The 17,803-nt window shown below is 38.6% G+C and overlaps 1 protein-coding gene and 1 pseudogene across 3 annotated transcripts in view; one reads left to right on the top strand and one right to left on the bottom strand.

Moving 5' to 3' along the window:
* The window catches only part of Ppp3ca (protein phosphatase 3 catalytic subunit alpha), a 328,874-nt gene that overhangs the window by 164,787 nt on the left and 146,284 nt on the right, over positions 1-17,803 (bottom strand). The gene's annotated exons all lie outside the window — the stretch shown is intronic.
* LOC123458554 lies at positions 8,183-13,698 on the top strand (annotated as a pseudogene).

Here is a 17,803-nt window from a genome sequence, read left to right as displayed (position 1 = left end):
CAGGGAAAGGGGAATGGAGCCAAGTATGTCATCAAACATGGGAGTCCTTTGTTTCTTTACCTTCCCTGTACTACTTGCCTAGGTAATTGTTTAGTTAAGGAAACATGGAGATACTTCAAAGGCCACATTTTTTTTTTTAACCAGAAACTTTATATTTTGAGATTCATATACAAAATCTCTCAAACTACAGTCAAACTACAGGTCAGGGAGGGGTGCAGAAGGAGATACTCTGAAGAAATAACTTGAGGGAAGGGCAAGGGCAAGAGCTGATTTAAAGTAAAAGGCTGATTTTCCACGGTGCAAGTTAAGCAACTGTTAAAGTTTAAGTAGATGTGTGAGGATGTCAGTTAAAAGCATTGGAGGATGATCTGTTCCAGGTTCACCCGTTTTTCCTCAAATTTCTTTGTGTCATTTTTTCTTACTACTGTGTAGAAGAATTCCACTGTGTAGATATACCACATCTTAGTTATCCATTCTTCTAGTGATGGACATCTGGATTGAGTCCAGCTCTTAGCTATTACGAATTGAGCCGCTACAAACATGCTTGAGCAAATCTCTCTGGCCTGTGGTTTGAAGGTTTTAGGGAAGATGCCCAGTAAGGGAATAACTGGGTCTGTTGGTAACTCTATAGTCAGCTTTTTCAGGAGTCTCCAATTTACTTTCCAAAGTGGTTGTACCATCCTACATTCCCACCAACAGTGGATGAGTGTTCCTGCTTCTCCACATCCTCACCAGCATTTATTTTCATTTGATTTTTTGATGTTGGCTATCCTTATTGGGGTAAGGTGGAATCTCATATTTGTTTTAATTTGCATTTCTCTGATGATTAGGGATAATGTACATTTTCTTAAGTGTGTGTTTGCCATTTGTGTTTCTTCCTCTGTGAACTGCCTGTTCAGCTCTGTGCCCCATTTTGTAAGTGGGGTGTGTGACTTCTTATTGTTTAGATTTTTGAGCTCTTTGTAGATTCTAGGGATTAGGCCTTGATCAGTTGAATAACCCACAAATATTTTCTCCCACTCTGTGGGTAATCTACTGGATTTGCTTATTGTATGCTTGTCTGTAAAGAAACTCTTCAGCCTCATGTGATCCCATTGATTGAGTGACTGTTTAAGATCGTGAGCTACTGGGGTTTTGTTCAGGAAGTCTTTTTCCATTCCTATATCATGGAAAGTACTTCCTAAATTTTCTTCCAGTAATATTTCAGTTTCTGGTCTTATGTTGAGGTCTTTGATCCATTTGGATTTGAGTGTACTGCATGCTGAAATGTGTGAATCAAGTTTCAGTTCCCTGCATGTGGTTATCCAGTTTGTCCAGCACCATTTGTTGAAGATACTGTCTTTTTTTCCAGCCTGTATTGTTCGAGCCTTTGTTGAATATCAAGTAGCTATAGTTGCTTGACCCAAAGTCCGGGTCCTCAAGTCTATTCCATTGGTCTATATTCCTGTTTCTATGCCAATACCATGCTGATTTTATTACTATGGCTTTGTAATATAGCTTTAGATCAGATATGGTGATGCCACCAAAGGTATTTCTTTTGCTGAGGATATATTTGGATATGCGAGGCCTTCTGCCTTTCCATATGAACTTTGAGATCAATTTTTCTATCTCTGTGAAGAAACTGCCACACAGTCTCATTCATCTGCAGCACCTAACCTGAATTTACCCAAGATACCTTACATTCCCAGAAAGCATCTCATGGACTAGACACTAGGATGGATGGGGAGGGAGGGGAAGGCATAGAAGGGGCGGGAAACACTAATTTAGACCAAACAGCAATGGTACCATAAAATTCTACTTCCTAAAAGGCAGACCAAATGGTTGAACCCTCACCAGGCCCTTATAGGAAACACCAGAACCACAAGACACTGGACAGGGTAGGACCAATCTAACCTAAACCTTCTACAACTTCCCTACCTCCCTCTCCCTCTCTCTCTCTCCTCCCTAACTCTTGTATATTAGTTATATTCTTTCTCATTTTCCTAGTGGGCACTGACCTGTGACTCCCAGCACCAACATGGGGCTATCATCCACAATGAGCTTTTGATCAGAGAAACCTACAAGGTTTCCTAAAAGAATGACAGATTTCTGTCAGAGTACTTGATGACCCACCAAAGGTTAGTGGTAAGACCCTATTGCTGAAGACACCATATGCAGCTGACATGTAAAATGGAATGGCATGGCTGGAAGCCAGGAGAGAGCCAGTCCCCATACAGTCAGCATGTCTAGTGCCAGAAGGTGCTACATGGGCAACTGGGGGAAATGACCAATATCTGTCCAAGCAACTCATTGTCTAACCTACTTAGCAACAAATAACCTGATGTGATGCCCACACAAGTGCAATAGTGGCACACAGCCACGGTGGGGAACCAACTGCTCTTGATTTGGCTAACTGATCTACTCGGTGGTACGGGACCCATAGCTGGAGCTGGAAAACCAGTCAGAATCATATCCAAACATAAACCCTCTCTCCAATATCAAGCTACCATCAATCATGGGCTACAAGAGGGCCTACACCTATTAAACTCTCTATTTTAAAAAGTAAGGGTTATTTCATTTGTTCTGGAACTAATTTACTCTCTGTTGGAGAATCTACTTCTCTTTTTCAGGTAGATGCAGATCCTAAGGAAAACAGACACCCCATCATACCTCAAAAGGGCCCCGGCAGAAACTAAGGAAAATTAGCGAAACAAGCAAGGGTGCTCTTTTCCTGATGAACCAGATACCAGCACAAGGGGGAAGGAGACCAACACAGAGAAAAATCAACTCCTATCAAATCAGAGAGCCAGAGCTTCAGAGGCCCCCAACACCTTATCACTGAAGCAGACCAAAAATGAAGCCAACATGGCTCAGAGAAATTTTGTGGAAGAGGGGGCGGAAAGAATGTCAGAGTCACATGTTAGATCAGGATATGCAGAGACATTTATTGTACCAATAACTGTGTGCTAGCTCCACAAGGCATGACCCATATACCTCAACAAGGAGGGGCCAATGGGGAGGGGTAGGTCATGGGTGAGCCTAATAATGTTACCAAACTGCCTGTATTTGCTGAATAGAAAACTAATCAAAAAAATTAATATTAAAAAAAACCACTGGAGGACAGAACAGAAAGATAAAAGCAGTGGGCTTCTGTCGGGAATGTAGTTGGTGGCCTCCTTCCACTTAAGGAAGATCAAAGGACTCAACCTGAGATAGTCTAAGCATTTGAGGCACCAAAAGTCACGCAAAGGAGCCTCTTGGGAAGGAGATCTTCTCCAGTCCTCTACTGTCTCCAAGACCAAGCAAGATCCCAGCAGTAACAGATGCTCTACCCTTCATGCTGATTTTACCTTCCAGTAATTGCTAACACTAAGGGAACTGGTTAAAGTAAAGCCACCTGCTCTGAGGTGTTGGAGCTGTTTTCAAATAAACGGGAGAGAGAAAGGGGAGAAATGGCCAATGGGAGAGCACTATTTCCCACTGCTGACACAGACCCTGGTGAGACCTGGCCCCCCATCAAGTAGACAGATGGTAAGACCTGCAGGGGGCCAAGGTGAGCAGCAGCAATGCCAAGTATGGAGGAGAGACGCTGACATCCAGAGAGCAATTTCAGGGACAAAAGTAAGAGTGGACCAATATCTGTCTATTTGTGTACCTTTTGGCTTCACAAAGAAAATACCAGCCTTACAAAGGTCACATTTATTTGTTTTCTCTGTTCACCTACAGCCCTACATGCAGACCTATGTCAAATATTGAACAAAATCCATTTGGACCATAGGACCCAATGTGCTTGGAAAACATTTTTTTCCATTAAGTCATTGTGAAAGTGTTTTGTGCTTAATATAACAACATTAGATTGCCCCCCTTCCTTCCTTTGCTCTGAGTGTTGTAACAAGGAACTTTCACTGATACAGGTCCAGAAAGAAGAAGGTTCTGTATGCTACTAAAAATTTAGAAACAGCTCCTGAGATTTGAGCCAGCTCCTTTCAAAACGACTTTCCTCTGAAGTCTCTAAGTACAAAATATAATGTTAGCATTAATTTGGAGGCATCCCCAAAGCAGATGGAAACACTACGTTTCCTCTACTACACAATCTCTACTGAATGTCACTTTTTTCTCAAATACATTAAAAAAACAACAACCCATATATTAGCTAAAATGTGGGATTTGTAAGTCCTTCACTGACTCCTAACAAACTGGTTTCAAAGCAAATAATTCAATAGACCATGATCATGGTCCCTTGCCATTTTTTTATTTGCAAATTCCACCAGAGCTCAGATATCTGACATGGAAAAATACTACCAGTTTTCTGTATTAAATTTAGTCACGTGTGTCAAGTAGTGGCATCTCTGTGGTGCAACAGTGGTGTTGTCAGTTCTACACCAGTAATAAATACATCCCAAGTAAAAAGAACCTGCAACTAGAGTGACCAAGTTCTGGTCCAACTGACTATATAGATGGACCCATTCCTTAGAAAATTCCAGGTCTCTTCCTGTGGTAGCACACACCTGTAATCACAAACTTGAGAAGATCTCTCGGGCAAGTCGGCTGGCTAGAGTAGGAAAATTAGTGAACTCCAGGGTCAGTCTCCATAAGGAAGATGGACAGTGATTGAGTAGGATACCCAACATTGATTTGTGGCCTCCACATAGACACAGATGCATGTACCCATGCACATGCACACCCACATGTGCCCGCACACTTACAAACACAGAAAGAATCCCAGACTATAGTAAAGTCTAGGCTGAGATTCACTTGTCTGTATTGTAAGTGAAAGAAGAGAAAATGCCAATCCCTTTAATCTTCTCCCAAACAGGCTCCCTATCACCAGATCAAACACAGCAGAAGAAATGTTGCTGCAAGTCCAGACATGTTTGGTTTGACCCTCTCTGTAATGAGAGTGCGCAGGAATAGCCCCTGTCCCATATTTCATATGGCTGCACTGGACAAGGGCTGTCAGAAGTATTTCTGTCAACACATGTTAAGAAAACAGCCTGGGGCTATCACATGTCAGACACAACTTAAAACACACTCTGGCTTCATCTCTTTAGTTTGGCACTCCATGTACTCCCCTGTGGACATCTGTAAGTGTCACAGAGCACTATTCAAATCAAATCAAGACAAGATAGAAAAATGGGAGGGGCCATGGGACAGGAAAGAAACTTTCATCCAAGCCTCTGAGTTGCCTTCACCCTTGCTGGAGCATCAAACTTAAACCTTAGTGAATAATCTCAGCAAAAGATGTTGTTACAAACAGCAAATGAACTGAACTTAATCAGGGCAGAATACTTGAGACCTTTGAGTTAAATCTATTAGCACTCTTCCCTCCCTCATCCCAAACCTGAGTAATGAACCTCATAAACAATCTTACAATTGTATTGGCAAAAAGAAATTATTTAAGAAAAATAAGTAACAAGCTCATACATATTTGTACTCAGTTTTTAAATTTTGCATAATGTTTAAACTTAGTTGCAAACTACATCCTTTGAGAAATACAAGCTCAAATTCCAAAATATTACAGACATAGCTATTGCTAAAAAGACAGTTATGAGTAATACTCTAGAGGAGCCCACACCCATGTGTTTTAGGGTACATACAAATATCCTTTCCTTAAATGCATATATTCATATTCTCACCCTCTCTCTCTTCCCCATGTCAACTGTTTTTAATTATAGAGCATACACTATCTGTACCTATACCTTAATAAGTTCAATAACTTTGCTCCATTCTGATTTGTCCTGAAATTGTATATTGACTTGTAGCTCCTTGCTGTGGTAGACAAAACAGTATCAATTAATCAATTAATCACCAGTACCTCTTATGAACAAACATAAGCAGACTTAGATCCTGAAAGGCTGAGGTACAATATTAATTTTATTGTAGGCAGCTGGAAAAAAAAAAACTAGAGGACAATGTACAGTCAATAAAAACAGTACTCCAAGGTTATGTCTAAGTTCATATTTGTCTTATTCAAAGTGTGCAATGTTTATCTAACTTTTTTAAATGACTCCAGATAATGAGGTTCTGTCATAAGGGGATACACATGTAAAGAAATCCAAAAAGCTGGGACAGAGAACGAGCCTCTTAGAACTGTAGGAATCTTCTACTTTGGCTATTCAGACAGACACTCAGCACTTATCTTTTATAGTTATTAATGTCTGTCATATCAAAATATGCATGCCAATCTTGCAAACAGAAACCTTGTAAATCATATTAAGATTTTTTAAATTTATCATTTATTTGCAAGCAGAGAAGCAGAAAAGGAGAGACAGAAGGAAAGTACGTGTGTGACAGAGAGACAGTATGGGCACGCTGGGGCCTACCACCAGTAAACTCCAGATACATGTGACACTTTGTGCATCTGGCTTGATGTGGGTTCTGAAAAATGAAACCAAGTACATCAGGCTTTGTAATCAAGTACCTTCAAACAGCTTAGCCATTTCTCCAGTCCCAAGATATTTTATAAAAGGTTATTTTCATATCTAAAAGCTCAGATTTATCAATTTACTGCTAATTTTCTTTTTTAAAAATATATTTTATTGCCAGGCGTGGTGGTGCACGCCTTTAATCCCAGCACTCGGGAGGCAGAGGTAGAAGGATTGCCATGAGTTTGAGGACACCCTGAGATGACAAGAGTTAATTTCAGGTCAGCCTGGACCAGATTGAGACCCTACCTTGAAAAACCTGTGTGTATACATACATATACATATATATGTTTATTTGAGAGAGAGAAGGGGGGGAGAGAATGAGTACACTAGGGTCTCTAGCCACTGCAAACAAACTCCAGATACCTATGGCCCCTTGTGCATCTGGCTTATGTGGGCTATGGGGAGTGGAACCAGGATTCTTGGCTTTGTAGGCAAATGCCTTAACCACTAAGCCATCTCTTCAGCACCCCCCCCCTTTAAATATATTTTATTTATTTATTTATTTGAGGAGGAGAGAGAGAGAGAGAGAGGGAGAGAGGTAATTCTCTATTACTGTGATGGCCTCAAGGACTTCCAAACCCACCTCCTCTAAGTACTATCGCACAGGCTCTGAGCCTTATAATATGTTCAGTTACAGACACAGTATGCACCTCAATCACTTCACTAGCAAGCAGAAAACCTCCTCTGGTCTTTCCAACTATTGGCATGCACATATACCACAATGTATTTTATGCAGCATCGCAAAAGTGTTAATAAAGGACCCTGTGGTACTCAACGTACTTACTGAAATAAGCAATATTCTTTTTTTTTTTCTGTGCCTTACTGAATATATGGCATACACAGTACATTGTGATCCTCACTCTAAAATATGTTACAAGCAATTTAATAAACATGTACTGAAAACAGATGGGGAACTGCTTGGAGGAAGAAAGGAGAACAGCAGGGAATGGGAAGGCAGGGAAGAGAAAAAAAGGATAGTGATATATATGTGTGAAAATGAAACCAGTTTCTCTGTATGCTAAACAAGAGGTAACTTTTAAAAATTGGACATTAACAGAAAAAAAAATCATTATGCCAGCCACAGAGATTACTAGTTACAGAAAAATGAGTAACTGAACAGTACAAAATAACTTTTGTATCATATCAATTTCAAAATAAGTTTCATTTAAATATGCTTATTGGTTTATGGCTAGTCCTTAGTGTCCATATGTACAATTTTTTCTTATGTTGTTTCCATTATGCAAATTTGTGTCTGAAGACTCAAGGAAACAGTAACAGGTGACAGTCCATTTCTTATATGCAGTCTTAGGATGTTGTCTCATAAAACTAGGCATATTTGATATTATGGGTGGTTCATTTCATTATAATTACAAATGGCTTACATAATTAACTATATAATAATGACTCAACATGAAAGATTATTTCATGAAAGTTTTAAGAATTTAATAACTTAGCACTGCTGAAAAACTTACTTAGCACTGATTTTATTGTTGAAGAACCAAAGTTAGACACAGAAGTCCAGTGAATGACAAGTTGGACATAACCATCACAAAAGAAAAGTAAAAATATATTTACTGATCTTGAGCTATGTCATTGCTTATTTAGATTATACTAAACTGTCTGATGAAATATTAAATGTGTTAAGAATTTAAACCAGGGTCTGGGAAGATGGATCAGTGGCTAAAGGTGCTGACTTGCAAAGCCTGGGAATCTGGATTCAATTAACAAGCCACCATATAAGCTGAATTCAAGTGAGTTATTGGTCAAGAAGGTCCATGAGGCCCCAAATGATAAAGGCTATTGCCAATGCCCTTGGTTACCCAATTGGACTAGGTAGGCTGTTGAGAGCTCAACATTGAAACACATATCTCTACCACACCTCTCCAAGGTTTAGGGAACAATTTGCAGGAGGAGCAGAAAGAAACAAAAAAGCCATAGGATGGGAAGGCATACTTTGGGGTACTGTCATCTGAACATGAATTGACTGAAACATTTATGACCTCACAGTAACTGCAACCCCAACAAAAGCTCCACAATTCTGAGCCCATCAACATTTTTACTTCCAGGTGCAAAAGAAAGTGGCATCAAAGCAGAAGAGGGACTTGTTGGGAAGAAGAAGGTACTTGATAGAATAGAAATGGGTAGGGGAGACACAAAAGAAGTACTATAAAATTATAATATGTTCTTGAATTAAAATTCTTAATAATTTTTAAGTGGCACATGCCTCTAGTAATCATTTGCATTTACAGGAACCCCTAGCATGCCACTACATACATGCATGTACCAATTCATGCTGCATGCATGCATGCAAATGAATACATTTTGTTGAAAGAATGAAACAAAGAAATCTAAGTCCAATTAAATTCTTAAAATGTTAAATGTGTTAATTAAAAAGCAGCCTGCACTATGAGCCTACACCACAGTGGTTTAATTTTAAAATACATATTCATTAATATCAGGAAGTAGGCAACTATAATAGACATTAAGTACTAAGAGAAATGAATATAGTAATATTTAAGCCAATGGTGTTTATAATAATTTTCAGAATGGCAAAGTGAGAGTAATGACACAGTCTCCTCACTTGGATGAATTTAAAAAGAGACAACTTTTATTTTTATTTATTCAAATCATCTTTTTTAGCCTTGTATACTTTATCTTTATCTGTACACAAATATGTAAGAGAAGGACATTAAAATTAAGACATAAGCAAGGAAAGATTCTTTAAGGTAAGCTGAATTTATTTAAAAAAAAAAGTCCCTTTAAGCATGATAATTACTAATTAGAAATGAGACAACCAGGCTGGAGGGATGGATTAGAGGTTAAGACATTTGCCTGCAAAGTCAAAGGACCCAGGTTCTATTCCCCAGGACCCACATTAGCCAGATACATAAGGGGGTGCACGTGTCTGGAGTTTGTCTATAATGGATGGAGGCCCTTGTGCACCCATTCTCTCTCTCTCTCTTTCCCCCTCCCTGCCTCCTCTTTCTCTGTCAAACAAATAAAAATAAAATATTAAAAAAAGAAATGAGATAATCTAAATCTTTAATCTAAACCCCACTTTTACCATCCAGAAATCGTCTATTCATGAGCCAAGATTTTACCTATATTGAAGCTGAACTATCTAGTTAAAATATTCAATAAAATGAAATTTAGAAATGTTTAATAAATACTTACTAAACATAAAGTTTAGAAATGTTTGAAATAAAAACAAACCTGCAGAATGTAATGTTGCCTCCTTATGAAATGATATGAAAAGATTCTGTCTATGCCCACACACAACACTCACATTCATCACTCAACCCTAGATACCTGCACATTGTCTGCTCACATTCCTCCCCACTGTCTCTATCCTCTGTGATTAAAACATGTAGAAGCATCAGAATAATGAATAAATGTTCCTCTTTGAAAGGGTCTTGAACAAACTGCAGTCCATTCCCCAACTGATGACAATATTGGCTCTAGTACAGTTTATGGATGTTACAACCTCAGCACTTTCGAGATAAAGGACAGTTATTTTAAATATAGTAATACCACCATAAAGATCCTTGTATCTGCTCAGCTCAGTGAAGCACAGATTGAAACATTCTGCCTCAGCTGCACCCTCCATAGTTTGGGGCTGAGTTCAAGCCCCAGGGGTTCCTGTTGTTCCCTCCTCCCTGCCTAGGCCTGCCCTTGTCCCAGGAGGCTTTCCAGCAGGTTGCATGCCCAGGGGCATGTCCTTGTGAGTAATGCTCACAATCTTTGCTCTAGTGACTGAACCTTTTCACATTCTGGGTCTCTGGGCTACTTCTATTCCGGCTTACTCATAAGAACAATTTAAAGGCATGCAAAAGGTCCCATATCTCTGCTCCTCAGAACTTACCCAGTTCATCACTGTCATACATCGACAAATTTAATAACTGGAATAGTACAATGCGTAAAGCCTATAAGATTTTCTCAAATTTCTTTACATTTGTTCTCTTTGTCCTTCAAATAAATGTGTCAATTATGGCTTGATATCAAAGATTCATTTTTAAATCCTTCATATAGGAGAATGGACAATTTCATAGTGATATTCCAATGGGCCAGATTCTCTTCCTCAAACATGTTCACTCAAAGGGTTAGACAGATAGCTCAATGGAAAAGGTGCTTGCACTGAAAGCCTGCTGGCCTGATTTCAATTCCCCAGCACCCACATGCAGCCAGATACTGCATCTGAAGCTCATGGTGTGGCAGCAAGAGAGGCCATCTCAGAAGGTGAAGCACAGTGAGGCTGTCTACTGATCTCCAACTGCATGTGCTCCTCACCACACATACAAGAAAACTCAAAAATTCCTCAATTTGCTATTGCTCTATCACATATGCACGGTGTACTCATTTATTAAGTACTAAAAGAAAATTCTCATGTTCTGTTCCTTATGTAACTATAAAACTAAAATCAAATTTCCATTATAAGCCTAATGTAAGAAAATACAGAAACCTCTAAAATTCTACTGTGCTTCTTCGAAACTGGTCAGTAATAATGACATTTATGATATTCACCTTAAATAGACATCATATGTGCTTTCACTACAGAGACTTCAATAGTCAGAAGTATAGTAAGCATTTAAAAAGTTAAAGAAATAAATGTGACCACTAAGCTTTGATTTAACTTGACAGGATATACAATCATCATGGAAACAAATCTCTGGTATTGCCTGTGAAAGATTCTTCTAGATTAGATGAGTTGAGGTGGAAGGACCCACCCTGCCTGGGTGCGGAAGGAACCTGTGGGCTAGGAGCTGAGCACACAGCATCCATCACTCCCTCTCAACTTCTCATGGCTGACCTGATACTACAAGGCTGGCTTCCCACTCCTGCCATGCCTTCCCTGTGCTGATGGGCTCTACCCTCATTTGTGATAAACTCTTTCTTTCCGATGGTGCTCCGGGTGGGGTATTTTATCTCATGAAAATGAAAATACAAGGAGAATGAACTATATGTGCATACACACACACACACACACACGTGTGTGTGTGTGTGTGTGTGTGTATTGTGATTTACGGAAGAAAAATTTGAGTTATGTCACTAAGTTTATAAAGTTAAAATATTGCTTCTGTGTGTTGACGTAACAAAATCCTAAACAGCATGTGAGTATTACTAGAGCAATTCCTCATAGGTATCTGCTCTCCTGACTCCCTACACATTCAAGGGGGAATAAATTACTACTCCTGCACCAAATGATAAACAAAACAGCTACTAATCAGTGACCTACCATCTTCTGCACTCCCTCAGCATGGGACTCTAAATGTCCCAAAGGTTTTCATTTGAACCCAAGAGACAGGCAAAGGTGTGTCCTAGAAGCAGACAGAATCTTAGAGCTGGTTCTTGACAAAAGCCTCTAAAGTGCATTTTGGAGATATGGCTATTATTTTTCTCTTAAGGAAAATACTTTTCTCATGCCAGATAAGAGTTATGCAAACAATAAGTATTTATGAACAAACACTGAAATGACTCTAGAGACTTAACCATAAAGCCTCCAACCCCCAATTACTCAAGCAACAGAGGAAGAAAAATGCAAAAAAAAAATCCTCACTGTCATTATTGATTTATGTGTTCAGAAACTTGAGATACCAAGTTGAATTACCATCAAGAATATTCCAGCTAGCTGGGCGTGGTGGCACACGCCTTTAATCCCAGCACTCAGGAGGCAGAGGTAGGAGGATCGCTGTGAGTTCGAGGCCAGCCTGAGACTCCATAGTAAAATCCAGGTCAGCCCAAGCTACAGTGAGACCCTACCCTGATAAATAGAAAAAATAAATAAAGAATATTCCAGCATTATGTTTTCTTTTAAAAAAATAGCTTTTTGTTCATTTTTATTTATTTATTTGAGAATGAAAGAGAGAGAAAGAGGTAGAGAGAGAGAGAGAGAGAGAGAGAGAGAGAGAATGGGCATGCCAGGGCCTCAGGCCACTGCTAATGAACTCCAGACGTGTGTGCCCCCTTCTGCATCTTGCTAACTTGGGTCCTGGGGAATCGAGCCTCGAACCAGGGTTCTTAGACTTCACAGGCAAGCGGTTAATCACTAAGCCACCTCTCCAGCCCCAGCATTATATTTTCTGAAAGTCAAAAAGCAAAGAACAAACATCTTGAAAGGTAAAATACTTTAATGTTTGCTTATCACACACAAACACATAGAATACAAAGCAAATAACTCCACACTTTCTGAAATCACTATGATTACAAAAGAAAATAAAGTATGGCAATTTACCAAGTAAGTAATGGGTTTATAAAATGTTGAATTTTCATTGCAATTGTGTGCTTCACAAAGCTATAGTGAAAAATCTATTAGCAGATTCTCAAGAGGACATGACCCAAAGAGCTCCAACCCTTCCCCCATGATTCTTTCCTCACCATTACCATGCTAACTATATAGTCACTTCTTAATTATGTGTTTTGTCTACAATATTTCTGTTATGGGCAGAGTATCAGATTATTTCTCCATGTCCCCAGTTACCTGCTTATAAATGACATTATGCCTATATCCTATACAATATGGCTATTCCCAATTATCCAGTATACTTTCCTGGAGCCTTTCAGAGATAGCCTATGGGAAATAGATAAAAGCACAACCTCAGAAGCCAGCCTGCATGGGAAAACTGTATCATTTCACGCAGGTCATATAACTGCTCTCTGCTACAGTTTCCATTTCTATAAACTCCACATTAAGGAAACTAATATTTGTGAACATTATGCTATGCTGAGTTCAAAATGGGCACAAATCTGAATATATGTTCCTAAATATTATTCAATTTCATTCCCTGAGTTTCTAGTTGAACAAAGAAAGTGAGAAAAAGAACAATACCAATATAATATAATCATGAACAACTAGCCACAAGTATGTGTATCAATTCATTGGCTCATCCTAAGAATGTGATATAGGTACAACTATTCTATTTTTTTTTTTCATGGTTAAGAAGTCAAGCACAGACTTCTGCTTCTTCTGGAAGTAGTTTATGATGGTGTGGTGGCAAGGCCAGTGACTGAAGCCAAGACAGATGCTAATGTTCATCCCAAGGTCTATCCCCTCGCAGATGCCCACCTCACCAAGAACTACTGGACCTCGTTCAGCAATCGTGTAACTACAAACAGTTTCAGAAAGGAGCCAATGAGGCCACCAAAACACTGTGTTCATGCATTCCAAGCAGGTCCTGAGCTGGGCCAATGAGGTCTCCAGGCCTGTCATTACCTGTCTGTCACCATCAAAGCAGGTTCTCAGCTCAAACAGTATATCCAGTCTATTCAGCAGTCTATTAAAAGGCTTTTTGTCTAAGCCTGTGGCCTTGGCTATTCTCTGACACCCTCCCCTCCTTGTGTATCATATGGTCTCTGTTAGCTGATAGTGTTTTCAGAAACTATTATGAAATATTGTACTACATCTGCTTTTTGTAATTATTTTGCCTTATGGTTACTTTTACCTTTGTGCCCTTCACCCTGTCAGAAGTTTATCATTCTCTAATCTCAAAAGACACACATTATCAAGATGGATCAAAAAAAATGGGCCCTTCTGTCTGCTGTCTTCAAGAAACCCACCTTACCATTAAAGATAGACACCTCCTCAGGGTGAAAGGATAGAAAATTATATTCCAAGCAAATGGAAATAAAAAACAAATGTATGTGTTGCTATATTAATATATGATAAATAGACTTCAAACCAAAAGTAATCAAAAAGGACAAAGAAGGCCACTTCTTACCCACCAAGGGAATGATCCAACATGAGAAAATCACAATCATAAATCTGTATGTGCCAAACACAGGTTCACCAGTTTATAAACAAAACCTACTTGACAACACAACAGAAATAAACACCAACACCACCATAGTCAGAGACTTTAATATTTCACTATCATCAATGGACAGATCACCCAAGCACAAAATCAACAGGGAAATAACAGAACTCAACAACACCATAGATGAACTAGACCTACAGGACACCTAAACAATTTTCCACCCCAACTCTACAGAGTACACATTCTTCTCAGTAGTCCATGGTACCTCCTCAAAAATAGACCATATAATAGGCCATAAAGCATGCCTCTATAAATTCGGGAAAACTGAAGTAACTTCTTGCATCGTATCAGAACACAATGCTTTAAAGCTAGACATCAACAAGAGACACACCCAAGAACTCCACCAGCTACTGGAGACAAAACAACAACAATGAATGGATTATGGAAGAAATGAAAACAGAAATTGTAATTAAATGATAAAGAAAATACAACCTATGAAAACTTGTGTAACACAAATGAAAACAGCCCTAAGGGGGAAATTCATAGCACTAAATGCCTTCATAACAAAGACAGAGAGATCTCAAATTAATAACCTAACCAACCACCTAAAGGCACTGGATAAACAAGAAGACTCCCACCCTAAGAACTCCAGATGGAAAGAAATAATCAAGATCAGAACAGAAATTACTGAACTGGAAATTACAAAAACAATTAAAAGCTCAATTATATAAAGACCTGGTTCTTTGAAAACATAAAAAAGATTGATAAACCCCTTGCCAATTTGATCAAGCAAAAAAAAAAAAAAAATAGAATGTCTCAATTTGACAAAATCAGAAATGAAAAAGGACAGGTCACAACATACATGAATGAATTGGAAGAATCATCAGGGCATATTTCCAAAATCTGTACTCAACAAAATTAAATAATCATGAAGAAATGGATGAATTCCTAGACACACACCACCAACCAAAACTAAACTCAGAGCAGATTAATCTCCTACACAAGCCTAGCACATCCATGGAGATTGAAAATGCAATTAATCCCGCTCACCCCCACAAAAGAAAAGCCCACGTCAGGATAGCTTCTCCACTAAATTCTATCAAATCTTCATTGAAGAAATGAGACCAATTTTTCTCAAACTGGTTTGTGTAATTGGAAACCAGGAAATCCTCCCAAATTCATTTTCTGAAGCTAATCAGACATATATGCAACAAGCAAAGAAAACTATAGGCATATATCCCTAATGAACTTAAGATGCAAAAATAGGCATGTGGGGGTTATATCTCAAAACAATAAAGGCTATATATAAAACACCCAAAACCCAAATAATACTTAATGGGGAAAAATCAAGGAATTCCCATTGAAAATGGGAATAAGAAAGGGGTGGCCACTCTCACCACTGCTCTTCAACATACTACTAGAACTACTAGCTCAAGCAATAAGACAGGAGAAAGAAATAAAAGGGCAAACTTGGCAAGGAAGAAGTCAAGTTAACCCTATTTCCAGATGACATGATCCTATACATAAGTGACCCGAAAGTCTCCATCTCAAAAGTTCTAAAAGTGATTAATTCCTTCAGGAAAGTGGTGGGATACAAAAATCAATGCACAAAAGTCAATAGCCTTTCTACATGCAAAAGACAAACATACAGAGAAAAAAATCAGTGAGACTGTCCCATTTTCAATAGCAACAACAACAAAAAAATGAAATACCATGGAATAACACTAACCAAGGATGTGAAAGAACTATATAATGAAAAGATTAAAAAAAAAAAAAAACTCAAGAAAGAAATCAATGAGGACTTAAGGAAATGGAAAGACCTCCCATGCTCCTAGATAGGTACAATTAATATTGTGGCAATGGTGATTCTACAACACACACACACACACACACACACACACACACACACACACACACAGAGAGAGAGAGAGAGAGAGAGAGAGAGGGGGAGGGGGGAGTTAATGTAATACCAATAGAAATACCAGCATCTTTCTTCACAGAGATAGAAAAAATGATTTTAAAATGCATATGGAATGGGAGCAGGCCTCAGATACCCAAACATATCCTGAAAAAAAAAAAAATACTTATGGAGGTATCATATCACCATACCCAATCTCAAGCTTTATTGCAAAGCCATATTAACAAAAAACAGCATAATACTGACATAAGAACAGAAACACAGACCAATGGAACAGAACTGAAGACTCAGAACTTAGGTCAAATAACTACAGGCACTTGATATTAGACAAATGTGCTAATAATGTTGACTGGAGAAAAGACAGCAATTTCAACAAATGGTGATGGACAAATTGGATGACCATATGTACAAAAAAATGGAACTAGACCCACAAATCTGCCCATATAAAAAGAATCAAGTCCAAATGGATTAAAGACCTCAATATGAGACATGAAACTCTTCTCCTAATGGAAGAAAAAACAGGAGGCATTCTCCATGATATAGGAGTGAGGAAATACTTCCTGAAGAAAATCCCAGTATCCCAGGAAATTAAACAACCACTCAACCAATGGGATCTCAAGAAGCTAAAAAGCTTTTGCAAAGACAAATCCACCATAAGCAGCACCAATAGATTACCCAGTGAATGGGAGAAAATCTTCACCAGCTATAACACTGACAGAAGCCTAATATCTAGAATCTTCAAAGAACTCAAAACTAAACAAACAAACAACAAAAAAAAAAAAACCAATCAAACAACTTACTCCAAAAGTGGGGCAGAGAACTTAACAGAGAGCTTTCAGAGGAAGAATTACAAATGGCTAACACATTCTTAAGAAAAGGTTCAACATCCCTAACCATTAAGGAAATGCAAATTAAAGCCACCAAAAGATTCCACCTTACTCCCCTAAGGATAGCCATCATTAAATAAACCTCAAGAATGTCAGAGCCACATGCTGGGTCATGATACACAGAGGCATTTCCTCCTACCCATAACTGATGGCTTACCCTACAATGTACTACCCATACACCCCAAAAAAGAAGGTCCCTGTGGAGGGGGAAGGACAGGGAGAAGGCTAACAATGGTACCAACTTGACTGTATTCACTGAGTTCAAAACTAATTTAAAAATACGATAAAAAAATCAAAAAATAAATAAACATCACAATGACAAATGTTAGCAGGGATGTGAGGAAGGAGGAACTCTCATCCCATTGGTGGGAATGTAAACTTGTACAATCACTATGGAAATCAACTTGGGGATTCCTGAAAAGGATGAACACTGAGCTATCAACAAATCCAGTTATTCCCTTACTGGTCATTTATTCTAAATGTTCCATGCATCAATACAGAAACATTTGTTGAACCATGTTTATAGCTTCTCAATTCATTATTGCTAAGAACTGGAATCAACCTAGATACCCATCATTGGATGCATGGATAATGAAGGTGTGGTACATTTACACAATGGAATTCTACTCAGAAGTAAGAAAAAAAAAAACAATACAATGACATTTGTAGAAGAAATGGGCAGATTTGGAACAGGTCATACTCTTCAAACTGGCACAAGCACAGAAAGACAAATGCCGCATGGTGTCACTTATCTGCAGTTCGTAACCTAGACCTGATCAAGTTGCTGTCATACCTGATAGACAATTCAAGGTTCATATAGTATGGATGAAAGGTTTTCTTTGG

Source organism: Jaculus jaculus, chromosome 2 (genome assembly GCF_020740685.1).
Source record: "Jaculus jaculus isolate mJacJac1 chromosome 2, mJacJac1.mat.Y.cur, whole genome shotgun sequence".
In the NCBI taxonomy this organism is placed as follows: Eukaryota; Metazoa; Chordata; class Mammalia; order Rodentia; family Dipodidae; genus Jaculus; species Jaculus jaculus.
This window is presented reverse-complemented; position numbering and strand designations above follow the sequence as displayed.